Raw genomic sequence first — 15,264 nt, 5'->3', positions numbered from 1 at the left:
CTATGTCAATCTCTATATAGCATTTCATGTTGAGATCATCGTCACCAGAAATTTGTGAAACATTATTGTTTTCTTTATAGATGGCAAAACTGAGGCTAGGGAAATGTTAAACAGTTGAACCAGGTTTCAAAAGTTTGCTAACTGGGCAGTACCTGTGGCTCAGTGAGTAGGGTGCCAGCCCCATATACCAAGGGTGGCAGGTTTGAACCTGGCCCCAGCCAAACTGCAATAAAAAAATATCCAGGTGTTATGGCAGGCACTTGTAGTCCCAGCTACTCAGGAGGCTGAGGCAAGAGAATTGCCTAAACCCAAGAGCTAGAGGTTGCTGTGAACTGTGACGCCATAGCACTCTACCGAGGGGGTGACAAAGTGAGACACTGTCTCTAAAAAAAAAGCAAATTTAAAAAATTAAAAAAGTAAAAATAAAATGACCAAACCTATACAAGGCTGATTTAATAAACTATCAAGAAGAAAATTTCAAATAGTTTCAACATCTGCCTTATGTCTTATAAATATATTAATCAGCTGTTGCTACCCTACTGATGTATAACAAATTATCCCAAAAAATAAAAAATAAAATTATCCCCAAAACTCACTGACATAAGAGTTTACTCATGAGTGGGTGAGTTACCTGGAGTTTGATTGGTGTCATCTAGCCTTGTCTGGGCTACAGATGGGATTCAAGTCTGAGCCATGTTTTTCCTTTTTTTTTCCCCCCCCCCATTTATTTATGATTTATTTTTAATTAAATTATAACTGTGTACATTAATGCGTTTATAGAACGCAATGTACTGATTTGATATGCAATGTAGAATGCTTACATCTAATTAACATAACCATCACCTTGCTTTCTTATTTGTTATGATAAGACATTTATACTCTATTCTCAATAGTTTTGAAATGTACCATTACATTATGCACATTAGGTAAGATCCTACCAAATACCCTCCCTCCTCCCAGCCTCCCCACTCCCTTTCCTTCTCCCTTCTCTTCCCTCCTTCTTTCTGGACTATAGTTATGTTTTACCATTTGTATGAATGTATAGGTGATTATATATTAGTTTCATAATAGTATTGAGTACATTGTATACTTTTTTCCCATTCTTGAGATACTTTACTAAGAAGAATATGTTCCAGCTCCATCTAGGTAAACATAAAAGATGCAAACTCTCCATTGTTTATGGCTGCATAGTATTCCATGGTATGCATACACCACAATTTGTTAATCCATTTATGAGTTGATGGGCACTTGGGCTGCCTCCATGACTTGGCAATTATGAATTGGTCTGCAATAAGCATTCTGGTGCAAATGTCTTTGTTGTAAAATGATTTTTGAAATACCTAGTAGAGGAATTGCAGGATTGAATGGCAGGTCTACTTTTAGTTCCTTGAGTATTCTCCAAACTTCTTTCTACAAAAGCCTTATGAGCTTGCATTCCCACCAGCAGTGCAGAAGTGTTCCCTTCTCTCCACATCCACACCAACATCTGTAGTTTTGAGATTTTGTGATATGGGCTAATCTTACTGAAGTTTGATGATATCTCAAAGTGGTTTTGATTTGCATTTCTCCAATGATTAAGGATGATGAGCATTTTTTCGTGTGTTTGTAGGCCGTACACCTGTCTTCTTCAGAGAAGCTTCTGTTCACTTATCAGACTTCAGACTATACTACAAATCTATAGTGATCAAAACAGCATGGTAATGGCACAAAAATAGAAAGGCAGATGCATGGGACAGAATAGAAAACCAAGAGATGAACCCAGCTACATATCGTCATTTGATCTATGATAAGCCTATCAACAACATTCCCTAGGAGAAAGATTCCCTATTTAACAAATGGTGCTGGGTGAACTGGCTGGTGACCTGTAGAAGACTGAAACTGAACCCTCACCTTTCACATTATCAAAAATTTATTCTTACTGAATAAAAGATTTAAACTTAAGACATGAAACTATAAAAATACTAGAAGAGAGTGCAGGGGAAATACTTGAAGAAATCAGCCGGGGGAAATATTTTATGAGGAGGCCTCCCCAACTCCAGCCATTGAAGCAATACCAAAAATACATTGCTGGAATCTGATCAAACTAAAAATCTTCTGCACAGCCAAGAGCACAGTACATAAAACAAACAGACAGCTTTCAGAATGGGAGAAGATTTTTACAGGTTATGTTTCTGACAAAGATCTGATAACTAGAATCCACAGAGAACTCAAACTAATCAATAAGAAATGAACAAAAGGCTATGTTAACCAGTTTGATGTAAGCATTCCAAATTGTGCATAAAATCAGTACACTGTAACCCATAAATGCATTAATGTACACAGTTAATGATTTAATAAAAAAATTGTTAAGGAAAAAAGAAAAGAACAAAGAACCCCATTTCTTTGTGGGCAAGAGAGTTGAGCCATGTTTTTCTTTTTTTTTTTTTTTTGTAGAGACAGAGTCTCACTGTACCACCCTCGGATAGAGTGCCATAACATCACACCGCTCACAGCAACCTCTAACTCTTGGGCTAATGCGATTCTCTTGCCTCAGCCTCCCAAGCATCTGGGACTACAGGCTCCTGCCACAAGGCCTGGCTATTTTTTGGTTTCAGTTTGGCCTGGGCTGGGTTTGAACCCACCACCCTTGGCACATGGGGCTGGCGCCCTACTCACTGAGCCACAGACACCGCCGAGCCATGTTTTTCATTCTAAAGCTGAGATTGAAGGGCAGCAGCTTCCTAGGTATAGGGTTCTCATGGTCAGTAGCAGGAATGCAAGAATGACATATTATGTCTCTTGGGAACTTGAACTAGACCCAGCATACTATCAATTTCATCTATATTCATTGGCTAAAGCAAGTCACATGTCCAAGACCAACATCAGTGTGATGAAAAGTATGCAACAGCATAACTACTGGGAAAGGGAGGGGGACATAAAGGACCAAAGCAGTGATGGAATATGTCACCTTCCTTCTCACTGTCACAGAAATGTCATTGGATTCGAAGCATAGCATTAAAAGAATTATATTTGTCTACAAATTATAAAAGGATTTTATGAATCTTAGTAAATTTACTGTATTATTTTTAACATGTTCATCCTAGAACTCTTTGTATTATTAAAGACATGTTTCAGTATATACTATGACTGTTTAAAGATGATAATGACAATGTGGATGGTAATAGCCAACCACATTTGACAGAGAAGGACAAATTTACATTTCATACATTCTTTGGAGATATAATATATACTACACAAGAAACATTTTAAAATTATGTATCAAGAAAAGTATTTTATTAAAAGCTATTTTTGCTATCCAACCAAACTGGAATCTGCTCACATGGTACATTAAAATCAGACACTGGAGGCAAAAGAAAGAAGATTTTATTGCAGGGCTCCATTCAAGGGGAATGAGCAGCTAATGCTTAAAGCCTGAATTCCTCTATGACTTATGAGCTGGGGTTTTTTAAGGCAGGGGGACATTTCAAACAAGGAAAATTTCAAATCAATACATAGACATTAGACATTGGTCCCCAAAAGGAGGGATATTCTGAAGTAGTGAGGCAGGGCATAGGTGGATTCAGAGATAATTTGATTAAGGTAAAGAAATGCTACAATGGGCATGATAGACCCTGAGGAGAAAATTAGAATAGAGAGTAGTGCTCGGTTTCCCCATGATCTGCATTTTCCACTGGGTTTAAAAAAAAAGAAAAGAAAAAACTTCAAAATCGATGTTAAGTTGGACCTTTTAGTTTCTATGGGGAACCAAAACACCTCAGAGACACTTTGGGGGGCCATTGTTCTTATGAGATTGTCCATTTACTTTACAAGGCTGGCCAGGAGCCCAGAACTTCTCCTGAAGCTACTCAAGATTTTTCTTTCTTTCCATGCCCCCTACAAGGCATCCTTACTTTGTCTAATTTGTTACTTTATTTGTTAGAGCTATGGCTTATCACCCTCTTGTTCTAAATACAACCACACAGTTCATGAAGTGTTCAAGTGAAACATTGACAGTGTTTTTAAATACGTAGTCAACACTTTTGTTCTTAATGTAGATTTTGAGGAAGGAAAACATCATGAAAAATACTGCAATCTACTTACCCCTCTTTTTGCAAACTATGATTGTTTGGTCTATTGATTAGCGTCTTATCTGTGGTGTACTGGTAAACCATCTCTTAAAAACATTTGTAGTATTTACCAATGTGTATAGTGTAAATATTCCTACTGTGGCTGCTTTTCAATTTACCAATAGCTTAATAATCAACTCACAGAATGCTGCTATAAGCCAGGTCCTACAATCCTCGCCTAATATAAATACTATGTGTTTTTCTAAAGAGTTTCTCATTTCTTTTATTCCCTTCTAATTATTCTTTTATATTGTCTGAATTTATTCTTATACACCATCAAACAATGAATCAGGCTTAAGGGATTTTCAAAAACCAGTTTGAAAATATGGTGTTTAAAGCTTTGGAAACAAGCCACAGTGTTATTGATGTACGTGCAAATTAAGCATTCTACAATAAAAGATAGCGAAGAATAGTCTTTCAGCTCATCATTTGCTACATGGCCATCATGGTATAAGGAAGGAAACTAAGGGTTTGGTTTTTTTTAATTTAAATAGACAAGGTATTAATAGACCAAAAGAGGGCCATCTCCTTCTCTATCTTAGGATTTCATCTTGGATGAGCTATGCAGAATCCAAGTAATTAATCCTGTTGGTTTTATTGGAGAATGTACCTAACAGGATATGTGCCTATGTCTTCTTATTTTCTTTTCTATGTGAATGGAATGGCTTTGAATGTACAAATCATTTTAATGGAGGGAAATAGTCCTACATGTGCCAAGTGTTAAGCAAAAGGATGAGACAGGGTAAAGTTTACCTGTACCAGCCTCATTTTCTTCCACAACTTACCCTTCCCCTCAGAGTTCAGTGATGGACACATATTCTGTGTATCCTTCTCTCCCATTCTCTTTCTATGAATATTTTATTGCACAAAAACCGGAGTGCTCAATCATTTCTACCTTAGGCACATTAGAATCTTTGAGGAATTTCTAGGACTAAGTGCACACCTATTATTTTCTCTTAATTCATTGATTCAATTACTTTTCATTGATACTATGCTGTTTGCTCTGTCTTACATATTGGAAGGATGCAAAAGTAAATTTGATCTGTTAAAAAGTTGCAATCTAATGAGAAAGACAGAAATATAACCTATATCCACATTTCCATGATATTAGGAGGAAAGTGAAGCAAACATTGAGATCAATGCTATGATTCCATACAGAAGAAAACAGACTTTGTCACAAAGTCATTGAGAATCTGAGAAGCCTTCCTAGAAGAGGTAGCATTGGATAATGGGTGAGTTGTTGACACACAGAAGATAGGACAGAATGAACTAGTCCTCCAGAATGGGAGTTGTCACAGAATTAAAGGTCCAGAGATAGGGTACCAGGCAGTAAACACCAAGAAATACTACACAGTTTGGCTGGAGCTTAAAAGGGAAAATGAGGAGACATGGAAGTGGCTTGAGCATCAAGGTGGTTTTGGAACTACTGGCTTTTAGAGTTGAGAACTGAGTGAAGGCACATTTTGAAAAGGGGTACTTGCTAAAGAAATTGCATCATCCAGTGGTTGATGTCGTCTCCTAAACCAGTCACACTTACAGACTAGCTGAGCTATGAATGGATGGAATGTTTCCAAAAGCTGAGTGGTCTCCATAAGAAATGACCACTGGCCCTGGAAAAAAATAAGAGAAAGGGAATAAACCCACACAATAAGCAACACCTCTGTCCTCCAAGGCCTCCATAATGTATCAGCAGAATTCAAAATTCAAACCTATTGGAAAGTGAATGTAAGAAGGTGCTAGAAAACCTCAGATTTGCCTCCTTGATGCAGAACAACAAAGTGGTTGCCCAGTTGGCTTTGTGTTGTTTCTCTTGTCTGATCCTGCTTAGAAGTGGGAGAGTTTTTGCAGAATATCTTTAATCAGCTCAGAAAGGATGTAAACTTGTTTATTTCCTTATTCAATGTGACAAGATGGAGTTAATTTAGCTTAAACGTTAAATACCATCCAAATTTTTTTTCCTCTTAACAATACAAATCCCACAGAAAATAATATTTTCATGTCTTAATTGTGATACCCAGTGTCTTTTATTCTCAGCATGCTTGAGATAGTAAAGTAATTTTTGAGCTGGATGTGATTGTCTCAGGCAGTCATGACTCAAATATTTAAAGGGAAAATTCCCAGTGTTTCTCTCATCGTTTCTCAGTTCTATGAAGAATAAAAGCCTCAACTTTATATAATCTGATATTATTTCCATTATTGGTAGTATGCTGTAGGCAAATATCCTTCAAGAGGCAAAGTCTACTTCCCTGGTGCTTAGCAAGTTCAGCAACATGGAGGCCCAATCTGGCCTTCACAACTCGAGCTGCCCCTACCTTGTGATCTATGGAGAATTTAATAACCCTAATTTTACTTTATACAAAGTATCTTTTTTTCCTTTCTAGGGATGTTTTTGTTCTAAGATCAAATTTCCTATAGGTTAGTTGCTTTAACAAAGAGCTGGCATGTGGCCTGTGTAGGGGTGGATGAGAATCTACAGATTGATTACTCAGGGAACTGGATGAAAGATATTTACTTAGTGACACTGGAATCATTTCAAGTGTTCTTCTCATTACCCAGTAAGAAAAAAATGTCATAAGTTGGGCGACACCTGTGGCTCAAAGGAGTAGGGTGCTGACTCCATATACTGGAGGTGGTGGGTTCAAACCCAGCCCCGGGCAAAAATTGCAAAAAAGAAAAAAGAAAAGAAAAAAATACCATAAGTTAACTCTCCTTTATGTCTCAAGTAGTTTTTCTTCAAGTGTAGTCTTTATACCACCTATATATAAATCTTGTAAAATTAAAAACACAGATTTCTGGGGCACTCCCCACTCCAACTGAGTCATAAAGTCTGACTCAGTGAAAGTATTGAGACCAGCAAGTGGGCATTCCCCACTCCAACTTAGTAATTTACATTTGGAAAAAAAGAATAACATGATTCTTATATACACTAAAGAACTAAAGGTTGAGACTTGCTGGTCTCAATACTTTCAAGTAGTATTTAGTTGTATTCTTAAAAAAGGTTTCCCCGGGGCGGCGCCTGTGGCTCAGCGAGTAGGGCGCCGGCCCCATATGCCGAGGGTGGCGGGTTCAAACCCAGCCCTGGCCAAACTGCAACAAAAAAATAGCCGGACGTTGTGGCGGGCGCCTGTAGTCCCAGCTACTCGGGAGGCTGAGGCAAGAGAATCGCCTAAGCCCAAGGATTTGGAGGTTGCTGTGAGCTGTGTGACGCCATGGCACTCTACCGAGGGCAATAAGGTAAGACTCTGTCTCTACAAAAAAAAAAAAAAAAGGTTTCCCCGATTTGTAGGTAAGGGTAATGAGGTTGAGAATGGTGTAAGTCTGTGATTCTCAAGCTGTGTGCTGAGGCATCCCTGGGTACTGCAGTGTTCTCAGAGTACTTTATGGGATTTTCTTTTTTTTTTTCTTTCTGCAGTTTTTGGCCGAGGCTGGGTTTGAACCCGCCACCTCCAGCATATGGGGCTGGTGCCCTACTCCTTTGAGCCACAGGCACCGCCCATTATGGGATATTTTAAATTTTCTAGGAAGATAAAGCCACATTTGACATCTCTTAGACTAGTTCAAAGTGGTTTAATTTCAGGCTGCAAATCTTTTGTACTTTTTGCTACATATATTTTGATGATGTCATATGTTTGTATACCTTGGTTGGCAGCAATTGCTACAAACAAAAGCCTATACCACACGGAAATCAGTGTGAAACTGCAAAAAAGTGCCAGTGTCCAGTCTGATTCTGACATTTAAGTAGTTGTATAGCAACATTATTTTATGGTATTTTATTGTAGTTATATAATATTTAATATAGTTATATATTACTATATTAATATTAATTAATACAGTATTATATTATATTAATAATAATAATATTAATAATACTATAATTAATATTATAATTAATTAATACTATATTAATACTACTATATTACTATATTAATACTATAATTATAATTATATAATATTTTAATTAGTATTAAAATATTAGTATTAATTAGTATTAATATTAATACTAATTAAAATATTATATAATTATATAATATTTTATATATAATTTATATATAAAATATTTATATATAATATATAATTATTTATATAATTATAAAATATTATATGATTATATATTATATTATATAATTATAATAATATTATATAATTATATATTATATTATATAATTATAATTATATTATATAATTATAGTATTAATACTAATTAATATTTTATAATATCTTCTAAATTATGTATCAATATATTATTTTTCAAATGGCTAAGGCATTGGATGTAAACATCTATTAAGGTGTATGAACTACTTCATAAGTAGTTATGTTGATAGTCTTTGGGACTACTGTGCATAATAAAAAAAGCTACTGGAACATTAAGGTGCCATTTGACCTTAAAAAGTTTGGGGGATCTCTGGGTTAAGTTGTGAATTTGTGGAAATAAATTACGAACCCAAGTCTACTTGGATCTAAATGCTATGTCTATTCAACAGTGCTTCTTAAATCATAATCTTATCAAGGAATTCTGGAGTACAGGTGTGTATGTGGGGAGACTTTAGTACTGTGTCATTAGTCAATTCATGATTCTCATCACTCTATAATGGTCAGATTGAACTGGCTAACAAGTAATCTTGATCCTAGCCCTGACTTTGCCCCTTGCTGTGTGGTTTGGGCTAGGCCACTTCTCTGTTTTCTTATTAGGGAAGGTTTTACTCAGCTGCCTGCAAAAGTGATAAATATGTTTAAATTCCTTTGTAGTCTTCAAAATAGAAAAAAGAATATCTTGTACCTCATTCATATTTAGATCTTAGCAGATTGGTATCCTATGGAGTCTAATAAATAAAATGTCAACCTTTGCTAACAGTCTATATTCAGGGCCTAGAAGAAATCACTATTTTGGACCAGACAAACTGTTAATCTCTGGGGACACCCTGCTTCCGGTTAAATCCCTGCAGATTTTTCATCAAGGCAGGAGGTCACAAGGCATTGGAATAAAAAGAGCAACCAGGGCCAGATACAATCTCTACCTAGTCCAGGCAAAGGAAGAGGAAATCTGAATCAAGGACCAGGCAGCCTCTGCTGCGTATTTCTCCTGCCTGTAGCTATCATCACTGTAGCCCTTCCTGTGTACCAGGAGTTTCTAAAGAAAACCAATGAATAGAGTGGCACCTGTGCTCAGTGGGTGGGGCGCCAGCCCCATATACCGAGAGTGGTGGGTTTGAACCAGCCCCAGCCAAACTGCAACAAAAAAATAGATGGGCATTGTGGCAGGCGCCTATAGACCCAGCTACTTTGGAGGCTAAGCCAAAAGAATCGCCTAAGCCCAAGAGTTGGAGGTTGCTGTGAGCTGTGATGTCACAAAGCACTCTATTGAGGGCAACAAAGTGAGACTTTGTCTCTTAAAAAAAAAAAGAAAACAATTAATATAGAAATAGAGATGCTCTTTTGCACAACAAAAAATCCTCAACTTGAGGGAAATAGAAAAGGGGATTAAGAGCATTTGGGGTAAACATAAAAGAGGTAAAGTCTCCATCTTTTTTTAATGCTGCATGTATTCCATGGTATACATATATCATAATTTATTAATTCATTCATGGCTCGATGGACACTTGGGCTTCTTTCAATGACTTGGCAATTATGAATTGAGCTGCAATGAACAATCTGGTGCAAATATCTTTGTTGCCAAGTGATTTTTGGTCTTTTGGATATACACCTAGTAGAGGAATTGCAGGATCAAATGGCAGATCTACATTTAGATCCCTGAGTGTTCTCCAAACTTCTTTCCAAAAGGAACGTACTAGCTTGCCTTCCCACCAGCAGTGCAGAAGTGTTCCCTTTCTCCACATCCACGCCAACATCTGTAGTTTGGGGATTTTATCAGGAATGGAAAAAAAAATATCCAATGTACTCAGTACTACTATGAAACCAATTTATAATCACTCACACTTTCTTTTTTTTAATTTTTATTTATTCTGAGCTGTGTACATTAATGCAATCATGGGGTACAATGTGCTGGTTTTGTATACGATTTGAAATATTTTCATCAAACTGGTTAACATATCCTTCATGGCATATTCTTAGTTATTATGTTAAGACATTTATATTCTACAACTTAGCAAATTAGATTTCTAAGAAGAATAAGGTTACTGTGGAGTTGAAGAAATAGATGTTCTCTGAAAAACTTTCATGGAACATCGTAGTTTATCCTTTTTTTTTTTTAAGATGAATCACAACTATAGCCCAAGATGAAGAAGAGAAGGGGAGGGGAATGGGAAAGGAGGGAGATGGTTTGATAGAGAGAGGCTTAATGGTGGGACTACACTTATGGAGCATATTGCAAGGGTACAAGTCAAATCTATCAAGTATAGAACACAAATGTCTTAACACTGTGATTAATAAATGAGTAAAGCTATGTTAATTGCTAGGATGTAAGCACTCCAATTTGTACAAATAATTGACACATTGAATCCCACAAAGGTATAAATGTATCCATGATATATGTATATATGACTTAATTTTAAAAAATGAGAGTTCAGGGTGTAAGTCAAGGGAAAATGTGAGAAATCAGCAATCCTTTGATATGAATAGTAGAATGACATTTAAACTCACCAAGGAGAGCCAGGACATGATGTTTAAGCATTTCCTTAAGGCAGAGAGATACCATCTCACTCAAGTTTTGGTTCTTGCCTGGAAGATACTCTTCTAACTAAAGGCAAAAATCAGGCCTTCACAAAAAGCATTGTGTTTACAACCTATGGTGCTGGACTTTGTTTATTAAATGAAGATTTTGGAAACCCAAAGATACCGCGTTGGGAATTTATATTACATTTTTTGAAGTGGGGATTAGGAAAGGGTGGATCAAAATATATACGGAAGATACTTCATAAGGAAATGGATATTCTCTTTCTTAGTGAGAGAAAAATTGGCCAGTGAGAGCAGCTTGTTAAGTTACAAGCCCGGTTCTGTCAGCCAACTAAAAGTCTGCTTAGCATTTCTCCAGAGGGAATGGCTGGCTGCTTAGCAGCTGTTCTTAGCAGTTTCATTTAAGACCTTGCTAGCTACATGTAGATTGGATTTGTCTAATTGAGAAGCTAACATATTTAGAAGTATTAGAGGAATGGGCAGCCTACTCAGATGGAATTAAATTTTGTGTTAATATTCAACAGAGGATGCTATTTATCTGCCATTTTCCTTCTCTACACCACCAAATCTTGCCCAGCATTTTCACAAAGGGATCTTCCAGCTCAAACAACTTGAAGCAATAGTACTTTGTCTTTTGGGGGGCTTTTTTCTGTTTTTTATTATTTTTTATTTTTTATTAAATCATAACTGTACATTGATGCATTTATGGGGTTCAGGGTACTGCTTCGATATACAATGTGAAAGATTTACATTGAACTAAGTAACACATCCATCGCAATTATACTCATTTCTTAATAGTTTTGAAGTGTTCTTTAACGCATGATCTTCCTGACAACAACAGAAAGGTTGATTGTGAATGACTGCTAACATTTTCTGATCCTCTTGCCCAATCATTGCTGGACACTGAGCTTGCTATATGTAACTCACTTTATTTATAGGAACTCGCACAAGTTTAAATTTCCTGACTAGTGTCTTCCCATTGTTAAATATCAAGCTGTACCTGTGCTCCTCAACTTCTTTTTCTGACATGAGACACAGGGGAAACATTTTTATGGCATGTTGGGGTAAAGGAATGTACCTGGCAAAGCTGAAGGGCTGACAGAATCAGTATCCTGACAAGATCTGATGGATGCAATTTCTTAAGCTTCTCAGATCTATGAGATAACTAGTTCTATCCCTTACCCCAAAAAGGGTCTTTGCATTGGTCCAGTCTGTTTTCTCCACTGTGTTCTGGGATCTCACTCTTATCTTATGCCATCCACACTGGAATGTACAATTGGTGAGTCCCAACCATTATTATACATCACATTCATCTGGAATGTTCTTATTGCTTACACTTTTGCAGAAAGTATGATTTTCACTGCTGAGTCTTTGCAAAACATCTGCTTCCCTTTAACCTACTCTGCAAATAATAGTTGCTTTTTTTTTTTTGCCAATTAACAAGGATACCTTGAGTGTTATCACTGCTCCTGGCTAAATCCTTTCTCTTGCTTTCTTACTCTGGACCTATCAAGACTGGGTATTCCCTGAGTCTCCAGCACTAAGGCAAGAGTTTTTTATTCTGTTTTTGTTTGAAGGAAATCTTACTTCCTACTTTAGGTCCAACCTGCACCTATTTCCCCCATGATACATTATGATAACACTTCCTGTATGACATAGCATTTTTTTAGAACAGGGTAACCTTATTTTGTAATGGGTTAGACAGTAAATATTTTAGGTTTGGCAGGTGCTGTGGTCTCTGTTGCAACTCTCCAATTCTGTCACTGCAATGTGAAAACAGCCATAGACAGTATGTAAATGAATGATCATGGGTGTGTTGCAATAAAACTTTACTTACAGCAGCAGATATTAGGCTGCATTGGCCCAGGAGGACAAAATTGACCCTTGGGGCCACTCTGATTTTCACTCACAGTCACTAGCTTTGACATTACTTTCTGAAAACAGAGACAAGAGATTATACCCTGTAAAGTTTTACTCCACCCATATACATAAGAAGAGTTAACAGTAACAATTATGTAGTTCTTCAGTATGTGTGTTTTATTTGGACATACAGTGTTTGTAAATTTTGTGTTGGCATTTTAAAATTTCATAAGAAGAAAAATCTAGATTAGGGAGGAGCAAATTTTATCTACTCTATTATAATGTACCTCTTCTTTCAGGGTGTTGGGATTTTTTTCTTTCATTGGAGCTTTTAAATCAGCATTTATTGTCTTCTAATTCAAATTCATTTGTGGCTTTGTCGCAAATCACAGCATATATTATGTCATATATTCTAGCCATGGCTTATCTTGATCTTCCTGTTGAGAGGGTGCATTTTGGGATCTTCACTTTTATCCTTCTCTGCACCTCATTCTATTAAGGTCTGTAAGTAGCTGTTCTTATTGAGATTCTTTTTCTGTATCTCTCTCCATTTGGAATAACTGGCTACAGGGTTTTCAGGTGGAGAATTATGTAGCATTATAGAAAGGCAAACAACATGAAAAGACATGGTGCTGCCATTTACTAACTAATTCCTCGATTCCTCAGAGATTCACAATCCTTATTTACAAAGCAGACACAGCTCACAGGGCTACTGGAAAGGTAAAAGTTAGTACTTTTGATTCTTGCCTCTACCTCTTGGTAGATGTATTATCTAGAACAAGTTAGTTAGCCACTGTAAAGTGTTGTTGCCTGGAAGACAGTGAGACCATGTAAAACTTAAATGAGATGTGTGTAAAGTGCTCACTGTGGAGCTTTGCACATAGTAAGTCACACTAATTAGTATTTTTAATTTTTATTTGTCATTATATTTATGATGATAATGGAGCACTTTATAAATTCCAAGCCAGAGTACACACTCAGACACAATGCCAAAATTACCTTATTTTCTACCACCAAATACATTTGGCTATTTAAATAACAGAGCTTATTTTGTCCTGCTCATATTCTTTCTTATGCTAGAACACCACAGCAAGCTACCTGAAAACTATTTTCCAATTTTATTCCTGTAGGTACATTTGAGAGGTAGAGAAAGGCTTATTTAGACTGTATGACCAAATTCAGGCCTTCTTTTTTTCTGAGCTATTAGTTAAATTTAAGTTTGACTCTTGACTGCTAGTGAATTATAAAGGGTTTCCATCTTGCTATAGTTTGAAATATTTCAACCCAAGTTTCTTTATAATCCTTGCTTTTCTCCTTCTCTCCTCCACCCCCAAAACCTCAGAAAGCAATTTTTAAAACTCAATGTGCAATATAAAAATTAATTACTGCAATCTCTCAACAGCCACAGGGATCACATTCCTTCATGAAAAGTAGCATGGCTGGAAAACAGTGGAAAGATCCAAGAATCACATCAAATAAGGGTTGGGTAAAGGGAACAGGAATGGCTCTAAAAAATTATAAAACATGGTTGATAGACGTTTGAGAAGATTTTACCTTATAAAACAAACTGAATTTCTTATGTTAAAAACTTATTAGAAGGCTCTTGATAATTTGCTTCTTGTTTCTTTGTAGGGGGCTAATTTTTTTTTTTTCTTTCTGGAAACTTCTAAATTATTCACTATGTATTCACTAAATTTGCTAATATTCCAAGGGCATCACAAAATTTGAGGTCGAATTTCCTACTGACTCTGTTATCTAAAAATTATATATTTTTTCTTCTGGGTTAGTACTTAGTAATGGGATTGCAGGATCAAATGGGAGGTCTACTTTGAGTTCTTTGAGGATTCTCTATACTTCTTTCCAAAGAGGCTGTATTATTTTGCAGTCGCATAAACAGTGCATAATGTTCCCTTTTCTCCATACCCTTGCCAACATCAGCAGCTTTGGGACTTTGTGATGTGGGTTATTCTCACGGGGGGGGGGGTTAGGTGATATCTCAGGGTGGTTTTGATTTGCATTTCTTTGAAGGCTCTATTATCTAGAATATACCTCTTCTTTCAGGGTTTTGGGGATTTTTTAAATAAAAAGATTTTATTTAAGTTTTAAAATCAGCATTTATTGTCTTCTAATTCAAAGTCATTTATTCCTGCATTCTCTTTTCACAAACAAAATACTTTTTACTTCTAAACATTTTTTACTAAATATCACAATATGCATAAATGCCCGTTTTTCTGGACATATTCTCATCTGAAAAGGTATCAGGAAAATAAGTATCCCATCTCTGCTATACCCCATAAAATTCTACTCCACTTATATATAAGAAGAGTTAACAGTAACAGTTATTTAGTTCTTTAGTATGTGTGTTTTATTTGGACATCTGGTGTTTATAAATTTTGTGCTGGCATTTTAAAATTTCACAATTTCACACTTTCTAAAGAAGAAAACTTTAGGGAGCAGCAAATTTTGTCTGTGAAGGTCCAAGTTGTAAAAATTTTCGTCTTAGCAGGCCATGGGTCTCAGTCACAAATACTTAACACTTCTATTGTAGGGAGAAAGCAACCCTGTGCAATACTTAAATAAAGGGATGTGGCTACATTTTAATAAAACTTTATTTGAAAAGTATGTGGGGAAGGGGTTGGATTTGGCCCTCAGGTCTTAGACTGTAGAC

General features: G+C 36.3%; 1 protein-coding gene across 3 annotated transcripts in view; it reads left to right on the top strand.

Annotated features, from left to right (window-relative positions):
• TAFA1 (TAFA chemokine like family member 1) overlaps positions 1 to 15,264 on the top strand; it is a 707,837-nt gene that overhangs the window by 459,681 nt on the left and 232,892 nt on the right. The gene's annotated exons all lie outside the window — the stretch shown is intronic.

This window comes from Nycticebus coucang, chromosome 8 (assembly GCF_027406575.1).
Source record: "Nycticebus coucang isolate mNycCou1 chromosome 8, mNycCou1.pri, whole genome shotgun sequence".
In the NCBI taxonomy this organism is placed as follows: domain Eukaryota; kingdom Metazoa; phylum Chordata; class Mammalia; order Primates; family Lorisidae; genus Nycticebus; species Nycticebus coucang.
The sequence above is the reverse complement of the archived record's forward strand: the minus strand, read 5'-3'. Positions and strand labels throughout refer to the sequence as shown.